General features: G+C 43.0%; 1 long non-coding RNA gene across 1 annotated transcript; it reads right to left on the reverse strand.

Moving 5' to 3' along the window:
* Positions 1–1623: 1623 nt before the first annotated feature.
* Positions 1624–6481, reverse strand: LOC123507538. The gene is made up of 4 exons (XR_006675673.1): positions 6355–6481; positions 3618–3770; positions 2304–2755; positions 1624–2115 (listed from the first exon to the last, which is right to left on the reverse strand). It is a non-coding gene; the product is annotated as an uncharacterized LOC123507538 (long non-coding RNA).
* Between the last annotated feature and the right edge of the window lie 216 nt (positions 6482–6697).

Here is a 6697-nt window from a genome sequence, read left to right on the forward strand (position 1 = left end):
TGGTGACTCTGTGGCGGTGGCGGAAACCTACCTGGATGTTCTGGCATGTTGTGCTTTCCTGGTGAGTTGTTAATGATATTTATTCTTTATGCAAGGGGGGAAGCTGGCCACGGGGAACAAAAAAAAAATAAAAATAAAAAAAAGGCTCACTTGATTGCCAGTTCCTTTAAAGTGTGTTACTTAATTTGGGTGGTCATTAGTTCAGTGTCAGTACTTTCACGAGTGTTCAGTGGCAGTGCAGTTAGTGGTCGTTAGGCTTTGTGAATGCAGTGGTGAGGCGTATAGAGGCGTTTCAGAGCGAGTGCTAATATGTTCGTTTTTTTTCCAGGTATCACTCGTGTAGCAGCGTCATGGAGCGTCCGACTCAAACTGTGTCCTCTCCGGCTCTTCTCGTCCCGGCTAGACTGCACTCCTGTCTGGTAATGTTGAGTATAACGTAATGTGATGGAAAGGGGTGTATTTATTGAGGAAGATGGCACCACTGGAAAGCATAGTATATAAATGAAACTTAACGTAACTAGTAGTGTAATCTTTTGTCTAATTGGTGTGTAATTTGTTTAACTGAAGCATTTATTCGTGTATTTCCGTTGTCATTGTTTCATCGCTTTCACAATAAGAATTTGTAGCGTCTAAAATCTCAATATGAAAAGTAAGTTCGGATCACAGTAAAAGGTAATTCAAGACTATGTAATTAAAGTTTTGGATTAAATTGTCCTTAATGGCACAAACCACCAGGTATAATCGTAACTTGAGCGTCATTATCTAATGGGACAAGGTTGAGGGAAGAGTAATAGTCCGTAGTTTGGTAATTTGAGTACTGGAGGGCCGGAGGGTGGGGAGGAAACATCGGGGGTGGAGAGGAAGGTAAGGAGAGGCCAGATGGGGCAAGCAGAGAGGGCGGAAAGAGGGCAGAGTAGATAGGGAGGAGGTGGAAGGAGAGGACGGAAAGTTGGTAGAGAGTACATAGGGAGGGGGAAGATAGGGAGAGGACATATGGGACAACGAGAGAAGGTAGGGGGTAGGAACGGGAAGAAAAAGGCAGGAAAAGAGACGGGCGGAAGGTAGGGAGAGAGCACATATAGGTAGGTAGGGAAGCAGAAACAGCGTGGGGTAGAAGGTAAATGAGCAAACATGTAGAACCTCTATAGATTACCTTCAGTATTTTTGTATTTGATTTGGTATACCCGAATTTTTTAAGTGTTTCGTTGTCTTACCTGGATGTTCATCAGATGTGTGCGCGCGCATGCGTGATAGATATGGTGACGACGTAGTGGTGGAGACAAATAAAGGATACTGTAGTCTATATTTTTAGATTTTTTATTGGTTCTTTTTTTCAGTGCTGCTTCGGAACAACGGGTTGTGAGGCTTGACTCTGGACGGTCGGCTGGTGGTGGCTGGCTAAATAAAACCTACGTGGAAAGCTGTGTCGTGTTATGCTTCCTGTGGTGAGTTGTTACACATTTAGCTGTTCATAGTGTGCCAGTACGTTGTAATTGAAATAATGAAATTGTGTATATTATTTATTATAAAGTAATTGAAGTAAGTGATATAAAGTAATTGAAGAAGTGAAACAAATCATATTTATTTATTAAGTAGTAATTGAAGTAAGTGAAACAAATCAAGTAAGCTTATTTTATATATTTTATTATTATATTGTTACAGTAGTAGGGACTATATTATTTTATTAATATTATTTTATTAATATATTTTATTGTTACAGTAGGGACTAACTAATTAATTATCTCCGCAGGGCCTCGTGAAGCAGTGTGACAGTTCTTGAAAACCAGTCAGCACTCACTGGGAGGCTACTACAATACGTACGCGTTCATGATTTGGAGAGTAGCGGCATCGCACCGTGTGTCACTAGGATGTTGTTCCATCAGATGAGTGCGCGCGCATGCGTGATATGGTGACGACGTAGTGGTGGAAACAAATGAAGGGATACTGTAGTCTATAAATTTAGATTTTTTATTGGTTCTTTTTATTTCAGTGCTGCTTCGGGACAACGGGTCCGGTGAGGCTTCATTGTGGCGCGGCGGCTTGACTCTGGACGGTCGGCTGGTGGTGGCTACACACAATACGAGTACGCGTTCATCACTTCGATCAAGATTTGGCCTGTAAGATGGAGGGAGAGTAGCGGCATCGCACCGTGTGTCGTCACTAGGAGATAGATACACTGCGAAAATTAGGGCTTATTGTCTGTTTTCAAACAGGGCTGTATGTTTTCAAATAAACTAAGTTTGTCACCATATTACTACTCTCACCTGTAGCCGTTTCCGTCACCATATTACTACTACTCTCACCTGTAGCCGTTTCCGTCTATTGTCCTCCCCTGCGTTCTTCTTTTTCCTAGATTCCGTCTACTCTGCGTTCATCCATCCCCTGCCGAGTTACGCTTTCCTAGATTCCGTCTACTCTGCGTTCATCCATCATCCCTGCCGAGTTCCGCTCAACCGCCCCTTTCAATTACGTCAAACCTGTTCACGTGACGCAATCATTCAACGAGTTCGTGATTAAATTCAGAGTATCGGAGAGAGCAGGCCCAACAGTTAAAAAATTGAGGGGTAGTAATAGTATAATTATTACTACCCCTCAATCTTGAGAATACGCTGCCAGTTTCCACTGGTCCGCCCTCTCCGTTACTGGCTTCCTAAATTGCAGATTCGAAGGTCTTCATGAACTCGCTGAATAATTCCGCCAGGTGAAGGAGTGCTGAGCGTAATTCGGCAGAGAGCGTGGCTTGGTTATAGTGATCCTGTAAAGCAATGGACGACTATAAAAACTCTTCTCAATTAAGAACTACGTAGGTGAATTAAGGCTTCCTTCCTTCCCTTTAGCATGAACAACACACTAAGGTAGCATGAACAACACACTAAGGAAAATCAACACCCCGGGAAAGCTGACTAAATTCATGGCTCTAACACTGCAATCATAAAGCGCTACAATAAAAAATTAGATTGTACAGTACAATCAACTACTACTTAGGTGAATTACGCTTACCTCTACACAGTACAATCAACTACTACTTAGGTGAATTACGCTTACCTCTAACATGAACAACGCACTAAAGAAAATCAAAACCCCATGAAAGCCAACCGAGGCCCTAAAACTGGGATCATAAAGCGCATACACGTAAAAATATCAAATTGACATTAAGGGAGCCTCATGTAGAACTTCAGTTACAGTAAAAGTAAAAAAATAAAACAGAGCAATTTGAAGATGTTACACCCCGTTTGTGAAATTGCCCATTTCATGAAATGGGCAAACCCAATTCATGAAATGAACCTATCCTAACAACCTAACCTAACCATTTCATGAAATGGCCACTCCTTTGCACATTTCATGGATTAGGTTAGGTTAGGTTAGGTTCATATCACGAATTGGGTTTTCCCATTTCATGAAATGGGCAATTTCACAAACGGGGTGTAACATATACACATTAGATTACCCTATATTCAGAGCGACGGCGAACACTGACTCTCCCATTTCCCCTCCTACCTCTCTCTCCCTCCCTCCCTCCCTCCCACGCCTCACGAGATATTATACAGCAAAGAACCGCAAATCTACAACTGGCGTAAAATTAGCGTTCAGTGGTCGTGGGAAAATCACCATCATACCTGGACCTCCCGTTTCCTCGCCGCCTCGCCTCGCAACCCCCGACAGGACACGGCAACAGGTGGCCCGGGGGAGCGACTCACGCTGCGTCAGATGTTCACGGCGCGGGAACCTTGCTGACAAGGCTGGCGGGCGGTGGCTGACGGGTGATGAGTCTGCAATACACGAGGTGGAGAGAGACGTGGTGGTGGAGGGAACGGGAGGGTACAAAGTGATCGATTCAAGCTTGTCCCCCTGTAGGACTGACTGCTTTGTAATGTGTAATGATGCATGATGTGACATATCGATACCTTGTGATGTAAAACTATTTTCCTGTTGATAATCGCTTGGGAGTGTGATTACCACCAATACATCTTGATTATAACCCTGAACTTTAAAACAGAGGTAAGAATCGGGGCAAATGTCGCTAATATAAAGAAATAATACAGGTTGACATGCTTGACCGGTCTAGAATGCTGCAAGTTCACGAGAAAAAATGTTAAGACAGTAAATGTAAGTGAATATAATAAGTGAAGTCAGTGGCTTAACACAGATCAGCATTTAGTATTGAATGAATGAGAGTGAACTGTGATACGAGAATCGAGTATAACAAAGAATGAAGTGATAAAAGGACGGTGTGATACATTTTACATAACTCTGGCTGCGGTGAAGGTGGCGGCACAGATTAGCATTTAGTATACAATGAATGAGAGAGTAAATTCCGAGCAAGAGAATCGAGTATAAGAAAGAAGGAAGTAATTAAACGATTCAGTGTGATACCTTTTACACAACTCTAGTGGCAATGGTGGTGATGGCCCATATTTAGTATAGAATGAATGGGAGAGTAAATGGAGTACGAGAAACGAGAATGAAGTGATAAAAGGATTGAGTATGATACATTTTACACAACTATGGTGGCGGCGGCGACTGGATGAGTAAAATAACCTGTTAATAATCAAGGCGTCACTTTCTGTATGAGTGTTCCATCTCCTTCGGATAGTTTTATAACCTTTCATGCAATTTGTGACGCTAAAGCAGTCGGAAGAAGGTGCTTAGTGACGCAGCAATCCAGAAATAAGTACTACCCTCACCACACTTACCGGCGCGCATCTGGGCAACAGGAAGGAGGATGTGGTGTTGATGGTGGTGGTGGTTGTGAAGGATGAGTGTGCGGCAGTGACGGATGAAGGAAGAAAGGAAGGCGGGGGAGCGGGAGGCAAGTGATGGTGGTGCAGTGAAATTTTAATACGGAATGTACACAATATCTCTAGCAGTAATGAAACTCGCGCAAATTACACCAGATGCAGCGAGATTAAATGCACCGGAGGATGACTGAGGAGTGACTGGCGGCGGAGCGTTGGCGTGTAGTTATAGCTCTTCCGCTAGATGACTAAAGGAGGGCCGAACAGTTAATGAAACTAATGAAACTTGCGTTCATGTTTACTATTAGAAGAGGCAAGAACAGATAATGAAACTGATGAAACTTGGGTTAATTTTTGCTATTGGAGGAGGGACGAACAGGTAATGAAACTAGCTAACGTTTACTGTTGCAGGAGAGACGAATAGGTAATGAAACTAATGAAACCTGGGCTGGTCTTTACTCTCGGTCCTTCTCAGTAGCTCATCATACGACTACATGTGGTAATACTCACCTTACTTCACATTTACTTTTTTTTTCAGGCGAAAGCTTTTATTGATTTATATTGATGTTTACAAAAGAACTTGTAAATAATAACCGAAACTTGTTTGTGCTTGACTGCTTGTAAGTACCTTGTCTCCAGCGATACCGAGTCACGTGACGTTACTGGGTATCGTACAAGTCCAATTTTTTTTCTTTTTAAGTGGGGGAAGGTGATGGGGCAGAGATGGGTGGGGTGACAGGACGAGGGACGGGGGAGGATGACGGAGCAAGGATGAGGAGCGTGACTGGTGAGGATGGGGAGGGTGAGGGGGTGAAGATAGGATGGAGTTAGGGAGGGTAAGGGGTCGCAAAGGGCTAGGGGAGGATAATTTGAAGAGGGGCAGGGGAGAGGTAGTGGATGGGGGTATGGGGATTGTGGGAGGTAGGGCGGGTGACGACTCTTTCACCATCGCCTCGCCACTCAGCTGATCGTGAATTTGTGACGTCACGAACCATGAAACTGATTTTCTTTTTTTTTTTAGCTGTCTAGATCAAATATGGTAATAATAACGAAATTACAAAAAATATATCATTGTTTTCCTTTCTGATTAGTTAGCTAACCACCTGAACTCATAGTAATTCAGTAATTATATCGAGCTAACTACTTAATTGTCATTGGCTCGTTACCTCTAACACCAATAGTTTGTCACACAGTTACACACATACACTTATACTGTACAACTACTTACTAACAATAACCACAATAACCTCTGCTGCATTGATCTGAAATAGTTATAGCGTTACAACTGCAAATTAACGACCACCACGTAACTATCATCAGGTCGTTAGCTAAAAAATAAATAAATGCAACATCTTTCATTGCACCACAGATATAACACCGCTAGTCACAGCAACTCCTGCACTGCTATAATAAACACCGTGTTCTGGCGCATCTCAATCATCAATGCATTCTAGGACACATACAGCGAGTAGTTATGACACAACCACACGCTCGTAACACCTCTGCAGTTACCATTATACGTAAAAACTCCTAACGTAACCTTCTCCCTTTACTGCAACACTTACACTCCTGCCAAACACTTAAATAGAGGGTAAAAATAAGGAAAATATATTCTTACCGGTGCTAACGAGACTACCCGCTGATGTTACCTCCATGGAAGCCGACGAGCAAATGGAAGAGCGTCGTTGTCCAGCCTGTGTGTTCTGAGTGACGCATGCGCACTGCTGACCACTGGCATTGCGTTTTTAATTCTCATATTCTTCATAGCTTCAGGAAATTGCTCTAGATATATTACTGGACTGGTATGTGTTTATAGCTCCTGATGGCGCCGTTTTGTGTGATGATGTGGTTTTTTATGCTCTCTCTCTCTCTCTCTCTCTCTCTCTCTCTCTCTCTCTCTCTCTCTCGATCTTGGTATGTATTTGACTGCCGTTCCTTCTCTGTGTGAGGTGAACAGTGAA

The sequence above is a fragment of the Portunus trituberculatus genome, chromosome 22 (genome assembly GCF_017591435.1).
Source record: "Portunus trituberculatus isolate SZX2019 chromosome 22, ASM1759143v1, whole genome shotgun sequence".
Classification (NCBI taxonomy): Eukaryota; Metazoa; Arthropoda; class Malacostraca; order Decapoda; family Portunidae; genus Portunus; species Portunus trituberculatus.